The 19306-nt window shown below is 46.2% G+C and overlaps 1 protein-coding gene and 1 long non-coding RNA gene across 2 annotated transcripts in view; both read left to right on the top strand.

Annotated features, from left to right (window-relative positions):
* Positions 1 to 19306, top strand: part of Fim (plastin-2 Fim) — a 273290-nt gene that overhangs the window by 158093 nt on the left and 95891 nt on the right. The gene's annotated exons all lie outside the window — the stretch shown is intronic.
* The window catches only part of LOC128703593 (uncharacterized), a 98517-nt gene that overhangs the window by 23857 nt on the left and 55354 nt on the right, over positions 1 to 19306 (top strand). Inside the window, exon 3 of the long non-coding RNA XR_008409317.2 lies at positions 196 to 347. This is a non-coding gene — a long non-coding RNA (uncharacterized lncRNA). The remainder of the gene's footprint in view (positions 1 to 195; positions 348 to 19306) is intronic.

Genomic DNA, 19306 nt, shown 5'->3' with positions numbered 1-19306 from the left:
GATTTGTATATACAGGAATCAGCTCGCCTGTTTTTGCAGTCATCAACTGACTTGTACTTAATAATCAAACAACTTGTGTTTACTCAGATTATGAATGTGCTAGTTAGTTATTGCCACCAGAAGTGCCTGCTTAAGTTTTTTTTTTTTAATTTCAACAGTTAAATTAATATTTTTTCCTTTTTTTATCTTTTCCAGGTAAGTTAAAATGGAAGAGTGAAGGAGGGAGGAATTACGGTGCAGATATGTCGTGTTAATGGTAAGGTTGTTTCTTGTAACACCAGCCGTCTCCTACCACCAGCCGTCTCCTACCACCAGCCGCCTCCTACCACCAGCCGCCTCCTACCAAGGTAGTGACCATAAAAAGCAAACATACTCGCCATCACTCTTTTAATAGCTGTCTTGCCAGTAAGTTGTCATGTGGCTTATATTCTAAGAATGTTTTCCTTCTTTTTATGACTAGTGTGGGTGAGTTTTCCCTCCTTTTGGGCACCTCAGTGTGCGGTTGCTATTATGCTCTCTCTCTCTCTCTCTCTCTCTCTCTCTCTCTCTCTCTCTCTCTCTCTCTCACTCTCTCTCTCTCTCTCTCTGGTGTTCTCCATTCCCTCCCCACAATTCTATACTTTCTTATTCTTGCCTGCATCTGTCTCCCCTCTTCCCTCACCTTTCCATGTGTTTACCATAACCTGGCGGGAGCCTCCCCTCATATCCCCTTCCTACAACTCTTCCTTGGTATATACCTCTTCAGTTAGATGCTCACTCTTATTGATCACTTGCAGAGTTGTCTACACTCCAGGGGTGATGCTGGGGGGGTTAGTATGTGGAGAGAGAGGATGTGGACTTGTGTGTTGCTGAGGGAGTGGGAATGTTGGGAGTTACTGTGATAAGATTTAAGATAAGATTTGTTCGGATTTTTAACCCTGAGGGTTAACCACCCAGGATAACTCAAAGTCAGTGCATCATCGTGAACTCTGTCTTATTTCCATTGGAGTCTTCTAATCTTGTCCCCAAGGATGCGACCCACAACATTCGATTAACACCCAGGTACCTACTCATATATGAATGGTATACAATACCAACAAAATGAAGAATTAGACATATTTCAGGTGCCTATTTACTGCTAGGTGAATAGGGACATCAGGTGTAAGGAAACATGCCCAATGTTTCCACTGATGACAGGGAATGAATCACCAGTCGTCCGAACACTTGGTGTGCGAGGCGATGTAAGTACATACCAGCGAGGCGATGGTAAGTACACAGCAGTGTTGTGCTACCTTACTAGTTATCATAAGTACAGAATGCTAATCAAAGCTGTTTCTCCTGTTATGTCATGCACAAAGTACACGAGAGCCGAAAGGCTAAACGTAACCTAACATGGTGGGGAGCCACCCTGAGTCTCCCTCAATAAGCTATGATCATTACACCAGACGAGCCTGGCACACGGCCGGGCTCCGGTAGGTGGAAAAACTCTCGGAACTCATCAAAGGCAAAGATATGTTCCATCACACAAGGTGAGTTTGATATATCGTGTCGAAATTTGTCAGCTTGAGCTGTGAGACAGTGGGAGGTGGGGGGTGGGGTGGGTTGGTTACCTGAAGGTAGTTTCAAGAATCATCGTCCCAGCTGCCTTGTGTGACCAGCGTCCTGGTAACCACCTTGATCAGTGAGCTTGCTGGTGCTCGCTGCAGGTATTCCTACGTAAGCACTACAGCCCGGGTGATCAGGAACTGAAGACTGATATATGTTAATTTACCAGGAAACAGCCTGGTTGATTAGGCCCTGAACCACCATGAGGCCTGGTCACAGACCGGACCGCGGGAGCGTTGACCCCCGGAACTCTATCCAGGTAAACTCCAGGTAAACACAAAAATTGGCCGCCAATTAAGTTCTGAAGACACCGAGGTACTACAGGATTATTTGCATGGGTTGAGGTTGTGACTGGAAAACACTGCTTCATATCAAGCAGTATAAATAATAGAAATCCTGGGGTTATACTTCAACGTTATATAACCTCAGTAAAATCCTGTTTAGATTATGCAACTCAGTAATAAATAACAAAAAGGCACAATACCGTGACTGGAACGATACACAAATAACCCGCACATAAAAGACAGAAGCTTACGACGACGTTTCGGTCCGACTTGGACCATTGACAAAGTCACACTGTGACTTTGTCAATGGTCCAAGTCGGACCGAAACGTCGTCGTAAGCTTCTGTCTTTTATGTGCGGGTTATTTGTGTATAATGCAACTCAGTTCTGGTCTCTATATTGGATATAACTTCGCTGAGAAGCAGAGAAGAATGATATAGTCCCATGTGTAATGACCCTTCTTTTACGAAGATAGACTGAAGACACTATATTTACATTCTCTGAAAAGACGTAGAATTGTGGGGGATATGTTTGATATGACTTGTGACTGGGGCTAAATAAGTAATTAAAAAAAATTGGGACGATGCCTGTATCAAGCCCCGCCTCCATAGGTTATTTAACGCCGGGAATATAGTTTTTGATAAGTTAGACACATGTGCAACACTTGGGTATCTTTAAAGATACCCAAGTGTTGCACATGTGTCTAATTCATCAACTTGTCGGTTCTCTGAATCAATCATCGACATAGTTTTTGTGCATTTTTTAATAGATAGTTCCACAAGTGTGGCTTGTGGTAGAGTGCACAGGGATGCTCTCAGTGGTTCTTAACAGTCAAGTGGGGTTAAGGCTGTGTCAGAAATGTTGGTACAGTTCACTGCTACACTTATGAAAAATTCATGAGTGTTATTAATCTGTCGTCTTTTTAATGGGAAGTAAGGCTGATTGGATGGGTGTAAGGCTGAATGAGTGGGTGTAAGGCTGAATGAGTGGGTGTAAGGCTGAATGAGTGGGTGTAAGGCTGAATGAGTGGGTGTAAGGCTGAATGAGTGGGTGTAAGGCTGAATGAGTGGGTGTAAGGCTGAATGAGTGAGTGTAAGGCTGAATGAGTGGGTGTAAGGCTGAATGAGTGGGTGTAAGGCTGAATGAGTGGGTGTAAGGCTGAATGAGTGGGTGTAAGGCTGAATGAGTGGGTGTAAGGCTGAATGAGTGGGTGTAAGGCTGAATGAGTGGGTGTAAGGCTGAATGAGTGGGTGTAAGGCTGAATGAGTGAGTGTAAGGCTGAATGAGTGGGTGTAAGGCTGAATGAGTGGGTGTAAGGCTGAATGAGTGGGTGTAAGGCTGAATGAGTGGGTGTAAAGTTTAATGAATAGATGTCAGGCTGAATGAGTGGGAGTGAGGCTGATTGGGTGAGTGTGAGGTTAAATAAGTGGGTGTAAGAATGATTGGGCGGGCTTAAAAATGATTGGATGCATGTAAGGATGATTGGATGAATGTAAGGATGATTGGGTGGGTATAAGGATGATTGGGTGGGTGAACGAATGATTAGGTGGGTGAAAGAATGATTGGGTGGGTGTGAGGTTAAATAAAGGGGTGTAAGAATGATTGGGTGGATGTGGAAAATGATAGGGTGGAAGTAAGGATGATTGAGTGAGTGTAAGAATGATTGGGTGGATGTAATGATTGGGTGTAAGAGGTACATGTCAGGAGTGGGTGTGTATATAGATATGGGACGAGACTCATACCATACAAAATATTGGTTAATTTAGATAGTGGATACAGAGAGAGTGTTGAAGGTACGGGGAGAGGGTCACGTGACATACATGATAACTAAAAACACACTTGTCACCATGAAGTTGGGAAATATGTAATTAAGTCTCGGGGTACATGTGATATACCTTTGAAGGGTTTCCAGGGTTTTCCCTACTTTCGCAGCCTGGCCCTGGGTTAGGCTTGTCTGGTGCTTGCCTGATCAACCAGACTGTTGTATATGAATGGAATACAATACCGATAAGATGAAGAATTAGACACGTGTGTAAGATGGGTATCTTACACAAATAACCCGCATATAGAAGAGAGGAGCTTACGACGACGTTTCGGTCCGACTTGTTTCAATCGCGGTATTGCGCCTTTTTTTTATTATTTATCTGGGTATCTTTATCTGTAGACGTTTCGTCACCCAGTTTTCCCATTATATCCTTGAATTTGTATTGATAAAACCACTGAGTGGGGAAACGTATACAAATATAGATACCCAGATGTTGCACATGTGTGTAATTCTTCAACCAGACTTGTTATTGTCGGCCCGCTGACCCACAGGATGGTAGGTGGAAACCTGTGGTGGTAGACCATCCAGGTAGGTACTACCTTCCTCTCTAGTGTCTGAAATGGAAACCTTTCAATTTTTTTTTGTAGGGGGGAATATGGTAGGATTACTGTATATTTTTAGTTTCATAAACACGTAAGATGACAGATAAATTATTACAAACTTCTAGTTACATTCAGTATACACATATCTTAACTTTCTTGTGAGCTCCTTAGTAGTTCTTAATTCTTTAATATTTCCTCTTTCAATAGGTCTTATAATATTTCTTTTTTAATCTTTTTAACTCTTTCTAACCTTTTTTAACTAATGGTGAAGACAATCCCCAGTAGAAGAGGTGGGGAAACAAACACAATATACAGTTTCAGGTATAGGTATAATCGGTGCCAGCAGCTGTGAATTGAGCCTTGCAAACACATCTCTGTGAGTGTGGGAGGTCTGGTGTATACCAGGTGACACCGTGTTGACCAGGCAGGTACACCACACTGCATTGATGAATAATGGTAACACCATCTGCCTGAGCTGTGCGTACAGGGGGGGGAGAGGGAGGGAAGAGAGGAGGAGATTGGGGATGGATCGAAGGGTGAAGAGTGTGGGAGATAGAGGGAGAGAAAGGGTAGGATCGAATAATGTGAGAGAGAATCGAAGTAGATGGGGGAAGGAAGGAAGGAGAGAGGTAGATGGAAGGAAAAGGGGTAGATACACGGGATTGTTTCAGGACATTGGTTGTGGTAGCAAGGGGTGGTGGTAAGTGGCGGTGGCAGGTAGTGGTGGTAGTGGGAACGTCACCAATGGTGCCACCAGTCTGGACATCACCATTTACGGTGTGGCGCCGCCCTCTCCATCTCCCCTTACTCTGCTCCCTCTTGTCACTACTTCCCCTCTCTTCTCACCGCATCACTTCTCTTTCTTTGACCTCCCTTCTCTCATCACTTCCCTTCTCATCCTTTTACATTCCTCTCCCGTCATCACCTCGCCTCTTATCTCATTTTCTCCAATTTTCAATCTCCATATCCTCCAACGACCGACAGTAATTGCTAAAGGTATTCTGTACATCATTAGCATGAACATGTTGACTCACGAAATCGTAATGACACGATTACAAACAAACCACGGTACGGGTAGGGCTTGAACTCGCGGTAAGGGACTCGTAAAACTCCAGGCCAGCACGTAAGCCACTGGGCCAGCTGACTACAATAAGATTCATCCACCATAGGAAGGTTAGCATGGGTCTCACTGTGACCACAAATATAAGTTTTTGACAGATGAATATTCCGCCAGCTGGCGGGATATTCAAGCCCCAACCGTACCGTGGCTTCATGAATATATTCATAGCCAATATTGCTTGTAAATTAACTGTGGATGAATACCGACAACCTTCAATATAAGTGATGCCAAGTATTGATTATTCTTAAGTCTCTTGTTTTCTCTAGACAAATTTTCAATTGCAAAGCACTAACAGACTCATTTAAGGCTGATAAAACTGCAGGTCAGAAGAATGTACTGATAACTTTCACTGCTTGTATTAGTTTAAACACCTGAATTCTTGGGAATACCTAGAGTATCTTCAACTGTGCTCTCAACAACCCAAGTGAGAAACATGTCATAATTTATACATGGAAAATACTAGAGTGATCGCTTCCAGATCTTCACACTGAAATTGCTTTGTATAAGAGCAAGAGCCTCGGTAGCTGGTGCAAAATAACCCTCAGTGAGATGAAGGCGTGCAGTAAGTGCACTAAAAGAGAACTCAATAAATGTAAAGGAACCATGATTTTTCAACACCCACCCTCTATATGTAAGGGAAATTACCAAGAGACCCCCTAATTATTTTCAAGATGGAACTTGATGAATTCCTCCAGAGAGTTTCTTATCAGTTTATGTTAGATTGCACTCAGCTAACATTAATAGCCTGGTTTATCAACGCATTAACCAGGGAGGCAGGATCGGGGCCAGGGAAGATAATTTTGATGCAACTGTGACCTGTGCGTTTTTATAACGACCCGTTGTGACTTCTGTTTTTTTTTGCTCTACCACTCACAGCAATAAACTAGTCGGCATAATTAAGATGCCTCCAAAACCTTCAAGAGATAGGTGGGTAGAATGTTCTGTCAGGCTGTTGGTGTTTGCTTCATCTTCAGACTTCTGCGAGACTTGCTCACCAACGCAAGTATTGCCTGTGAAGGCTTTCACTTCAAGAGCACAAGGTGTTGCCCATGGCAACACCTTGTGCTCTCACAACTTCTCACTGACTAAGATACGGCGACTTCTGCTGAAGTGACACAGCACAGCTGTAAACATACACGGGTCATCACGATTGCAGCTATTTTTCTCTCGTGTACGTAATACTTTTAATATCTGTAATATTTCCTTTTTAATTTAGCAGACAGTCTGAGAGCTGTGGCCGTGGGGGCGATGATACCCGTAATGGTTACTGTTCATTATCCAGATGACCTGCGGATCACTATCATAAGATGATGACATTATACATTTGGAAATGAAGGTTGAATTAACCATGAAGAGAATGCCAGTAATCATGAAAGGGATGCCAGTAACCATGAAGAGGATACCAGTAACCATGAAGGGGATACTAGTAAGTATGAAGGGGATACCAGTAACCATGAAGGGGATACCAGTAACCATGAAGAGGATACCAGTAACCATGAAGGGGATACTAGTAAGTATGAAGGGGATACCAGTAACCATGAAGGGAATACCAGTAACCATGAAGAGGATACCAGTAACCATGAAGGGGATACCAGTAATCATGAAGGTGATACCAGTAACCATCACAGGTACTAGCAACCATCCTTGAAGTATTTTATACTCTTATATACTTAATAGAGATACACAAGTAGGGTCTTAAAGCATCAGGGAAATGGGAAAAGTGGGAGTTAATGAGGTCTGATATGAGGAAGTGGAGAGTAGCTCCGCTTCCATCAAACATGAGTCCCTTAATTAAAGGGACACCATGCTTGGATACGAAACAGACACGTTACTGCACACAAGACTGCGGCGCCACTGACTTATCTCTTTACAGCCCTTCAAGAATGGAAGGAAAGGTGTGCTTTGATGCCTGTGAAGGGCTCTTGATCTAAGGAGTTGGAGCCACTCTTTCCCCCACTCCGAACTAAACCTTATTACCTGCCATTCCCATGGCACACCATGACTCCTACGTAACGGATCCCAGGATGACCTGTGTTTGCAAGTTCCGCAAATCAGTTCCTGTCGGTTCTTTGAAACGTTTAGAAGTCTTCAAGACGAAACTGGAAAAGTATTTTCACCAGGTGTCAGACTAACTAGGCTGTGATGGATGTATGGGACAGCGGGCCTCCAACAGCAACAGCCTGGTTAATCAGGCTAGCATCAGACGAGCCTGGCCCATGGCCGGGCTCCGAGAGTAGTAAGACTCGAAACTCATTAAAGTAATAGAGGTATATTCGTAAGTTGGGCTGTATGCGACCAGCAGTAAACGGCCTTGTTGATCAGGCCTTAGTTCACCATTATGTCTGGTCTGGGACCAGGCCACTAGGGCGTTGGCCCCTGGAAACATCCTTCAGTCATCCTTCAAGCACACTAACATTGGTTGACTCCTAGGAGTGTCTGTTCCAACAGCGCCAACACCAAACTTTGAAGAGAGAAGGGAATGACCCATGGCCAATCAAGAATGTTTTCCTGTTTTCCTTAACAGAGGTTGTTAGTGTACAGCAATATTCCAGTCTAGGGAGAGAAGATTTTGTTCAGAGTTTTAACCCCGGGGGGTTAGCCACCCAGGATAACCTCAGTGCGTTATCGAGGACTGTCTTATTTATATTATGGTCCTTCCATCTTATCCCCCAGGATGCGACCCACACCAGTCCACTAACAACCAGGTACCTACTTACTGCTAAGTGAACAGGGGCAGCAGGTGTCACGAAATATGCCCGTTTCCACCCGTTCCGGGGATCGAACCACGGACACTCAGTCTGTGAACTAAGTGCGCTGTCAACCTAGCTACAGGTTCCACAAGTGACGTAGAATATCATCATTGGCTCAGCATCTCTTTTCTTCGAATGTTCTAGTTATCCAACTTATTGTTCTTGGTAAAGAGCTTGGCATTACCATCCCTGGGGTATACCTGGAGGGTGTTTCGGGGGTCAACGCCCCCGCTACCGGGTCCATGACCAGTCCTCGCGGTAGATCAGGGCCTGATCAACCAGGCTGTTGAATTAATAGGAATAAAGTCTTTTTAATTCTTTGTCGTCTAGTTTCTAGTCGTCTTCACTGCTGTTAAGCAGTGAAGACGACTAGAATGAATGTGAAACCTCCCAGTTGCACATTCCTTCTCTCCCTCTCTCCCTCCTAATTTCTCATTCTTCTCTCCCCTCTTATCTGCTTCGCTCTTTCCCTTCTTCGCTCTCCCTTATTGCTTCCTCTCTCCCTCACTGCTTTCGCTCTCCCTCGCTGATTTCTCTCTCCTCCCTCCTCTGTCCTTGTCACCTCCCTCACCCGTCTCCCTCTCTCCCTAAGTTATACATTGTTATACAAGTCAGACAAGAGGGACGAGCGCCCTACCTTGTTGTTGTTGTCAGTAAGGGAGTTTGTTTGCATATTGATAGGCCTACCTCGTGACACACAGCTGCCTCCATGATTCACTTGACATGATGAGTGAAGGAGGGAGAGAGAGAGAGAGAGAGAGAGAGAGAGAGAGAGAGAGAGAGAGAGAGAGAGAGAGAGAGAGAGAGAGAGAGAGAGAGAGAGAGATGTAGAAGCATCAAAGAAATATGTGTAGGAACGTAGGCAAGAAAGGTACATAACCACACTTGGAAAATCCTGGAGGGACTGGTCCCATGTCTGAACACCGAAATTACTCCGTATGACAAGAAATCTGGCAGACGGTGCAAAATACCTCCTCGAAAAAACATAGGGGCGCGGCGAGTACACTACACTAAAAGAGAACTCGATGAGTGTCAGAGGTTCCCGACTCTTCATTATTATTATTATAATCAAAAAGAAGCGCTAAGCCACCCCCGACTCTTCAGCGCCCTCCGTGCGTAAGAGGAATTACCAACAAACCTGTGGCTGTCTTCAAGAGGAAACTGGACAAGTTCCTGAATCAGTTCATGACCAGCCGGGTTGTGGTTCATACGTTGGACTGCGTGCGTTCAACACTAACAGCCTGGTTAACGAGGTCTTTATCCAGCAGGAGGCCTGGTCTAGGACCGGGCTTCGGGGACATCCTTCAGGTATCCTGTGTCTTGTGATGTAAATGGTTTAGAAATCCAACAAGTTGAAGAATGAGACACTTGTGCAATATGTTACATAAGTGTCTCACTCTTCATACTGTGTCTTGTCATAGTAACGCTCATCCATATTCTTCTTTCTTCTTGTTGCTTTATTTCTCAAAGTAGTTTGTTGGTACTTCTGTCATACCTCTGTGTAGCACCTTTAAAAAGGTATGGCCTTTATATGCTGGTATTGGTATGCAGAGATTGTTCCTTTATACCAAGCGTCTCTGTATACCAGTGCCAGCATATACAGACCGACCGAACGAACTATGAGCAGAGTCCTAGTAAGGAGGGGGAGGAAGAAGAATAGGGGAAGATAGAGATGGTCATTACAAAGGTACTATCCAGGTATCAGTAGACTGCTGTGACAAATTCTTGCTGTTTAAGAGGCGGGTGAGTTTCCCTGTCTCCTAATATCATGTTTATTTTTCCCCTAAAATCTACCTTATCCATAATTTCTATAATTATTATCGCATTTGCTTTGTCTGCTTTCGTAAGGTGAAGTCCAGGAGCTTTCCTTAATTCATGGTATAACTTAACAAATCTTTGAGGACAATTGTGTTGGAGAGGTCTGAACTTTGCTCACACCTCTCCAACACAAGTCGCATATGGATGGCAGGTGTTACTTGTGAACGTGGTGTGTGATCATCGTTAGTGGTCAAGTTTAGTGATGGGGTTATGATCCAGGGGTGGGGAACCTTCTGAATGAATTATTTTTCTTGAAGTTATTATATAATTATATAATAATTAACATTTTGCACAATAACTTATCATTTTGCAGTATATCTAATCAAAATTTCTTGAATGCTGCCTTATAGATTACAAGTAACTTGAATGCGACCTTCCGATATAAAACAGTTCCCCACCCCTGGGCCGGTATACCAATTTTTTTGCCTGAGCCGATGTCAGCAAAGTTATCGGATACCTACAGTTACCTGTACTTCGGCACAACCCTAGTCAACATACCGTACAGGGTATTTTTAACTAATTAGTTGGGTAATGGGGTTTAAAGCCTGTCTACTACACGAAGGTTAATAAGAGTACACGTTACTTGTTGATTTTTTTTTAAGTTTTGGTTCAAGGTTAAGTTGTTATCTTGATTGTTTGTATATGAATGTTAGTTTGTACTCGTTTGTGCTCGTTTGTACTACTGTAACTTTCCTTTAGTATTCTACATGACAGCATCTTGATCGTCAGCAATCGTCTCTACATACTTCCTCCTGTTGCTTTCTCTACGAAAGGGGGACATGGCCCCTGCAGTCCTGTCCCAGACCAGACCTCCTGGTTGATGGCCTCATCAATCAGGCTGTTGTTGCTGTCAGCATGCTGTCCAGCGTGGACATCAAAACCCGGCTGATCAGGAACTGCCTGAAGCAACTATTAAATTTCCAGGTGTCTTGGAAGTCTCTTGAGCTGGGTGATGTTTAGAACCGACTTTACAAGGTATTCCAGAGGCACTGTGTCATTGTGAGTGATCTTTAAGCAGCGGCCACTTTACATGTAACTAAACTCTGGTTTATTATATAAGTGACTAAACTCTGGTTTATATGTGAGTGACTAAATTCTGGTTTATGTATAAGAGTGACTATGCTTTGGTTGATGTACAAGTGATTAAACTCTAGTTTATATAGAAGAAAGTGATTAAACTCTGGTTTATATACAAGAAAGTGACTAAACTCTGGTTTATATACAAGAAAGTGACTAAACTCTGGTTTATAATTTTGACTGCCATCACCTGAGCCACCTTGTTTGTGGCGATGGTTTATAATTTTGACTGCCATCACCTGAGCCACCTTGTTTGTGGCGAAGTATCTCCCTGTAAATGAGCCAAGTTTTTAAGAGTTTGGACCGACTCCACTTTGTCCATTCTTTATTTGGTAGCTTATGATAAGATTGTTATCGTGCATCCATATTTCCTTGTCATAAAATATGTGGGTGTCTGTGGAGGCTCCAGACACTGTTGCTGCTGTGAGGAGGCCACTGCTGCTCCTGCTGCTGTGAGGAGGCCACTGCTGCTGCTGCTGCTGCTGCTGTGAGGAGACCACTGCTGCTGCTGTGAGGAGGCCACTGCTGCTGCTGTGAGGAGACCACTGCTGCTGCTGTGAGGAGGCCACTGTTGCTGCTGTGAGGAGGCCACTGCTGCTGTTGTGAGGAGGCCACTGCTGTTGCTGCTGCTGCTGTGAGGAGACCACTGCTGCTGCTGTGAGGAGGCCACTGCTGCTGCTGTGAGGAGACCACTGCTGCTGCTGTGAGGAGGCCACTGCTGCTGTTGCTGTGAGGAGGCCACTGATGCTGCTGTGAGGAGGCCACTGCTGCTGTTGTGAGGAGGCCACTGCTGTTGCTGCTGCTGCTGTGAGACCACTGCTGCTGCTGTGAGGAGGTCACTGCTGCTGCTGCTGCTGTGAGGAGACCACTGCTGCTGCTGTGAGGAGGCCACTGCTGCTGCTGCTGCTGCTGCTGCTGCTGTGAGGAGGCCACTGCTGCTGCTGCTGTGAGGAGACTACTGCTGCTGCTGTGAGGAGGCCACTGCTGCTGCTGTGAGGAGGCCACTGCTGCTGCTGCTGCTGTTGTGAGGAGGCCACTGCTGCTGCTGCTGTGAGGAGACTACTGCTGCTGCTGTGAGGAGGCCACTGCTGCTGCTGTGAGGGGGCCACTGCTGCTGCTGTGAGGAGGCCACTGCTGCTGTTGTGAGGAGGCCACTGCTGTTGCTGCTGCTGCTGTGAGGAGGCCACTGCTGCTGTTGTGAGGAGGCCACTGCTGCTGCTGCTGCTGCTGTGAGGAGACCACTGCTGCTGCTGTGAGGAGGCCACTGCTGCTGCTGCTGTTGTGAGGAGGCCACTGCTGCTGCTGCTGTGAGGAGGCCACTGCTGCTGCTGTGAGGAGGCCACTGCTGCTGTTGTGAGGAGGCCACTGCTGTTGCTGCTGCTGCTGTGAGGAGGCCACTGCTGCTGTTGTGAGGAGGCCACTGCTGTTGCTGTGAGGAGGTCACTGCTGCTGCTGTGAGGAGGCCACTGCTGCTGTTGCTGTGAGGAGGCCACTGCTGCTGTTGCTGTGAGGAGGCCACTGCTGCTGTTGCTGTGAGGAGGCCACTGCTGCTGTTGCTGTGAGGAGGCCACTGCTGCTGCTGTGAGGAGGCCACTGCTGCTGTTGCTGTGAGGAGGCCACTGCTGCTGCTGTGAGGAGGCCACTGCTGCTGCTGTGAGGAGGCCACTGCTGCTGTTGCTGTGAGGAGGCCACTGCTGCTGCTGTGAGGAGGCCACTGCTGCTGTTGCTGTGAGGAGGCCACTGCTGCTGTTGCTGTGAGGAGGCCACTACTGCTGCTGTGAAGAGGCCACTGCTGCTGTTGCTGTGAGGAGGCCACTGCTGCTGCTGTGAGGAGGCCACTGCTGCTGTTGCTGTGAGGAGGCCACTGCTGCTGTTGCTGTGAGGAGGCCACTGCTGCTGCTGTGAAGAGGCCACTGCTGCTGCTGTGAAGAGGCCACTGCTGCTGTTGCTGTGAGGAGGCCACTGCTGCTGCTGTGAGGAGGCCACTGCTGCTGCTGTGAAGAGGCCACTGCTGCTGTTGCTGTGAGGAGGCCACTGCTGCTGCTGTGAGGAGGCCACTGCTGCTGTTGTGAGGAGGCCACTGCTGTTGCTGTGAGGAGGCCACTGCTGCTGTTGTGAGGAGGCCACTGCTGTTGCTGTGAGGAGGCCACTGCTGCTGTTGCTGTGAGGAAGTCACTGCTGCTGCTGTGAGGAGGCCACTGCTGCTGTTGTGAGGAGGCCGCTGCTGCTGCTGTGAGGAGGCCACTGCTGTTGCTGTGAGGAGGTCACTGCTGCTGTTGTGAGGAGGCCGCTGCTGCTGCTGTGAGGAGGCCACTGCTGTTGCTGTGAGGAGGCCACTGCTGCTGTTGTGAGGAGGCCGCTGCTGCTGCTGTGAGGAGGCCACTGCTGTTGCTGTGAGGAGGCCACTGCTGCTGCTGTGAGGAGGCCACTGCTGCTGTTGTGAGGAGGCCGCTGCTGTTGCTGTGAGGAGGTCACTGCTGCTGCTGTGAGGAGGCCACTGCTGCTGCTGTGAGGAGGCCACTGCTGTTGCTGTGAGGAGGCCACTGCTGCTGCTGTGAAGAGGCCGCTGGTGAAGGCGATTTCGTTGCTATTTCTTAGGTTAATATTGTGTTGCAGAAATTATTCATAGGTGGATAATGACACTTTATGTACAGTTCAGGACATATATTACAGGAAACATTCCGCTGCGAGTGACGTCATCAGTGACGTCATCAGTACTGGGACTGACGGGATCCAGGAAAAAAGTCACAACCTAACCTTGCTTAATCTAAATAAAATGTGACTTTTTTCCAGTGACTTTTTTTCCTAGCCAAAATTGTGACTTATTTTCTGTGACCTTTTTTTTCCCGGACACTGACTGGGGAGGTCACTTGTGGCGAAAGTGGCGAAACGTTTCTTTTAATAATAGTAAATTTTTCTTCTCCACAGCTTGTCGGTGCCACTATACTATTAACAAGCTTTTCATGTTATGTTGTACTTTGGTCTGCTGCTGATTTAGTGTTGTCACTAGTAGGAACCTATTTAGTGTTGTCACTAGTAGGAACCTATTTAGTGTTGTCACTAGTAGGAACCTATTTAGTGTTGTCACTAGTAGGAACCTTTGTCATGTGGTGATCACTGAATTTGTGGGCCAGAGTGCTGGGTAAGATTCGTCAGGAAACAGGATAGGAGCTTCCTGACGCGGGTCATATGATGACCTGCCGCTGGAGCTTGTGGTTATCTGACCGAGGCCTTCCACTGGCTTACCGGTTCACCGGGCAGACGATGTAAAATACCCACTATGAGACCGGGGTGCGTCTAGTAGAGAGAGATAATACAAAAAGTCTCAAGGATCTTCTTTTCAACACTGCCTTCATAAGACAATTTGCCAACAGACCCTTATCTGTCTTCAAGAAACAACTTGAGTTCCTCCAGGTAGTTTCTGATCAGCCAACCTGTGGTACCTACGTTGGACCGAATGTTGCTAGCACCAACAGGGTGGTTAATCAAACCATGCACCAGGAATGCTGATCTGGACCGGGTCGCGAGAGCGGTGACCCTGCGATCGTCTCCGGGCAACCTTCAGGTAAGGCCACCAACTAGAGAAGTCTTCGGGGCCAGGCCGCCAGAACAGTGACTATCAACAGGTGTTCAACAGGTAGTTGTGATGGTACAATCCTGTCATTTCTTGATACTCTCATTTTTCTTCCTTGTTAAAAATAAATCTTGTGTTCAGGGTTGCATATCAGTTGATGGTTTAGGCTTGGTTTAGGCCTGGTTCCTTTCGTGTGGAAAGCTGGTCAGTTTGGGCTATAAGACTGTAACTACAAATATTTACGATGGTATTTGAATGTTTCATTCATTGCAATAGTAACAGTATTTCACCCCCCCCCCGGCGCATCTACACACTTATACACATTATTATTATTATTTTGTGTATTGCGAGATCCTTGTTGACAACTGATTCCTTGAATTTTAGTGTTACAGATGTCAACCCTGGAGTTTGTGTGCGCTTTAGGGTGGTGGTGGTGGTGGGAGGCGGAGATGTGATGAGGGGTGGGGGGTGATGTGGGTTGGGGAAGTGGTGATGGGTTAGGGTGGTGTTGTGGGGGTGATGTGGGTTGGGGAAGTGGTGATGGGTTAAGGTGGTGGTGTGGGGGGTGATGTGGGTTGGGGAAGTGGTGATGGTAGTAGTGGTAGTGAAGCCGTACATGGTAGGAGATTAGGAGCTGCTAGTGGTGTTCTCTGCCAGTGAATCATGCAGCAGGTATGTTACGGCTGCTCCTACCACCATCCTCTACCACCACTACTACATTGAGAAATTTATTGGACAATCAAGTCTGTATCCCAGAATATAATTTCTATAGACGTGTCACAGTAAATAAGTTACAGGTGGGAGCAGGTGTCAGTTTAAAAAGTCAGTTGTACAGAAGTGCTCCGGTCATCAAATAATGTCATAGAATTGCTTGCGAGAAAAGTGAAGACCAAAAACCTGGTAATTATCCTTGTATATAAACCACCATCACCATCTGAAGAGGAATTCACTGGCAAGAGATGAAAGATATATAACCGAATTAGGAGAACCATATAATAATAAATGTTACTTTTCTGCAGTATACAGGTAATGTAGTTTACATGTATTAAAATATTGTTAGGCATAAAAGGCACTGGCATGTGGTGCATTTCGGGCCAAATATTATTTTCCTTAGAGACTTCAGTACCCTGTCTAAAAAGTGAGATATGCGATATTATTAAACCAAAACAAAACTGTACCAGGAAGTACTGCAGTCCAATGAGCACTTGCTAGAGAACTCCTAAGATACTGTGAAAAATTTCCACAGAATCAACAAATAACAATACTATTTAGAAATTAAAATATTCTAGGTTTGATCCTTGTAAATAATGAGGAACCAACAAAGACAACAATCTTGGTACAGTAAACTCGGGTCACAACCTCACTGAAGTGCAGATAATTATAAATTCATGTGTGGATGACCTGAGAGAAAGGTAACAGGAGGGGATGTTTAACAAATTTAATTTTAACATTGTAAGAATTGACTAGGATTGAGCACTGAACTAACATACCCTGGGAAGTCATCCTCAATACTCTTAATTCAAATCTATGTAAAACATTTAACTACAGCATGTAAGTTATCTTTAGTCGCTTCTACGGGGGCACCGCCCCTCGCGGCCCGGTCCCTGACCAGTCCTCTTGGTTATTCGCAGTCATTGTACAGTTTCTTATCATCCTTATGGATGATACCAAAGTATGGAAGTCACCTCAGTAGAAATTAGACATTTTCTCTGATAAATCACCACAGCTGTCAGAGCCGCGGCCACCGCCTCCGCTGCTGCTCATAACATCGGCAGTTTTACAAGCTAAGATATACCGAGTACATCCTTTCTCAAGTAGAACGCAACAGTTACCTAGCTCCGCCCTCTAGCCCGTGTAACACCACCTTACCCACTATATACATACTCTCTGCTTAATATTATTTGCGTTGTGGGCGATACATATCCTTAATAAATGTCTTAGTTAACGCATGTCTTCCTTACATGCTTGTCGGTGTTAATTATCGTTTGTAAATTCAGCGGTCAACAGCCTCGTTGATCATATCGCCAGCAAGGAGCGTGCCGTGGGGGCGATGATGATCCTCGAACCATTCATCAACAAGGAAATTCTCGCACCAGGTGGGACTTCAACGTTACCTAGTTTTCGTTGGCCACCTCACTGCCAGACGTGTTTATAGGTTTATGTAACCTAATTTAAATTGGCTTAACCTACAGGAAGAAATAAAGGGGATATAAATAGCTTATTGAAAATATCTTAAACAAGGGAAGACTTGCAGGAATGGACCCAAGTTAGACAAATTTACATTTAGAAAGGGTATAGGAAAGCACTGGTTTGGTAATAGAGTTGTGGATGACCCAGTGAAAAGCAGGGGTGCAGTGACCACAATAAGGGAACACTGTATCAACATTCGTGGTCCCAGATTATTCAACATTTTACCAGAAGATATTAAAAACACTGCTGGAACAAGTGTAGAAGCTTTCAAGAGGAAACTGGACAAGTATCTTCACCAGATGCCAGATCAACCAAGCTGTGATGAATATGCGGGGCTGCAGTTACCAACAGCAGCAGCCTGGTTGACCAGGCAAGCACCAAACGAGCATAACCCATGGCTGGGCTCCAGGAGTGGAAGAAATCTGGAAACTTATCAAAGGTATCTCAAACTCCCAGGTAGCGTCAGTGAAGCGAGAACTTTGGGTTAGCTTCAGACATAAGTTGCACTGATGCATGAATGGGTGTGAGCTGGACTTAGCATGTGTAGGCCTACTGCAGTTAAGACATCTTGATGAGTAAGACGCATGCGCAGCAATTAGATATCTTTGTCGAAACGTTTCGCCCATACAGCAGGCTTCTTCAATCGAGTACAGATGTGACTGAATATAGAGACAGCAAAAGTAGTGGAGAGGTCAAGATGTGATGAGTCCATCAGCCTTGCAGTAGTATTTGAGGTGGTCAGTCCCAACCTGCCAACCAACCAACCAACCAACCAACCAACCAACCTGCCAACCAACCAACCAACCAACCAACCAACCTGCCTGCCAACCAACCAACCAACCAACCTGCCAACCAACCAACCAACCAACCAACCAACCAACCTGCCTGCCAACCAACCAACCTGCCTGCCAACCAACCAACCAACCAACCTGCCTGCCAACCAACCAACCAACCTGCCTGCCAACCAACCAACCAACCAGTCAGCCAACCAATCAACCAGCTAACCAACCTGCCTGCCAACCAGCCAACCAACCAACCAACCTGCCTGCCAACCATCCTGCCAACCAATCAACCAACCAACCAGCCTGCCAACCAACCAACCAACCAACCAACCAACCAACCAGCCAGCCAACCAATCAACCAGCTAACCAACCTGCCTGCCAACGAACCAACCAACCAACCAGCCAGCCAACCAATCAACCAGCTAACCAACCTGCCTGCCAACCAACCCACCAACCCACCCACCAACCCACCCACCCACCGACCCACCCACCCACCAAACCACCCACCCACCAACCCACCCACCCACCCACCCACCTACCTACCTACCTACCTACCTACCCACCTACTACCCACCCACCACCTACCTACCTACCTACCTACCCACCCACCTACCTACCTACCTACCTACCTACCTACCTACCTACCTACCTACCTACCTACCTACCTACCTACCATCCAACCAAACTACCAACCTACCTATATACCCATTCATCTACCTACCTGCGTTAACCAACATTCCGTACAGAAAACGGAAATTCTTGTTGTAGCTCCAGTTTATAGCTGTTTATTATGTTCCTTTCCCTCATTTTTCCCTTCCACATGCTCTCTCTCTCTCTCTCTCTCTCTCTCTCTCTCTCTCTCTCTCTCTCTCTCTCTCTCTCTCTCTCTCTCTCTCTCTCTCTCTCTCTCTCTCTCTCTCTCACTCGCTTACTCACTCACTCACTCACTCACTCATTCACACACACACACACACACACACACACACACACACACACACACACACACACACACACACACACACACACACACACACACACACACACACGGGGCCAGGAGCTGAGTCTCGACTCCTGCAACCACAATTAGGTGAGTTAGGTGAGTACACACACACACACACACACACACACACACACACACACACACACACACACACACACACACACACACACACACACACACACAGGTACATACGTACGTATGCACATCTCGTTGTATATACACTGAGATACACACTTCACAGTGTATATACACCAAGTTATACACACCTCACGGTGTATAAACTCAGTGTACGTGTTTTACGTGTTAGATTAGGTAATGTTTGTCAGAAAACAGGACAAGTGTTTCATGACGCGGATCTTAGATGATGACCCGCCATTAGAGCTTTTGGTCACCTGACCGAGGCCTTCCTCTGGCTTACTAGTCCACCCCATTAAAAATTATGGTCATAGTTATAACCATTTATATCCTTTTATTTTACGTGTGGTCAGTGGTCACGTGAGGTCACAGACCCTGAGCTGCTTTGGGGATTAGCGTGGACGGTTACAAAGCATGGCTTGCTTCTGCAGTGTTTTAAAAATTGAGGTTGGAGAGTTGAAGGAGGAGGTCTTGCTTCTCCAGGAGGAGATGAGGAGGCTGAAGGTCCACCTCAATGGGTCTGGGAGAGAGTGTGAGGTGGCTGGAGTTGTGGGGAATGAGGCTGCAGTCTGTCTCTCGCTGTGAGGAGGCTGTAAGTGGGGAGGTAGCAACGGCTACCAGCAGTG

Source organism: Cherax quadricarinatus, chromosome 76 (genome assembly GCF_038502225.1).
Source record: "Cherax quadricarinatus isolate ZL_2023a chromosome 76, ASM3850222v1, whole genome shotgun sequence".
Classification (NCBI taxonomy): domain Eukaryota; kingdom Metazoa; phylum Arthropoda; class Malacostraca; order Decapoda; family Parastacidae; genus Cherax; species Cherax quadricarinatus.
The sequence above is the reverse complement of the archived record's forward strand: the minus strand, read 5'-3'. Positions and strand labels throughout refer to the sequence as shown.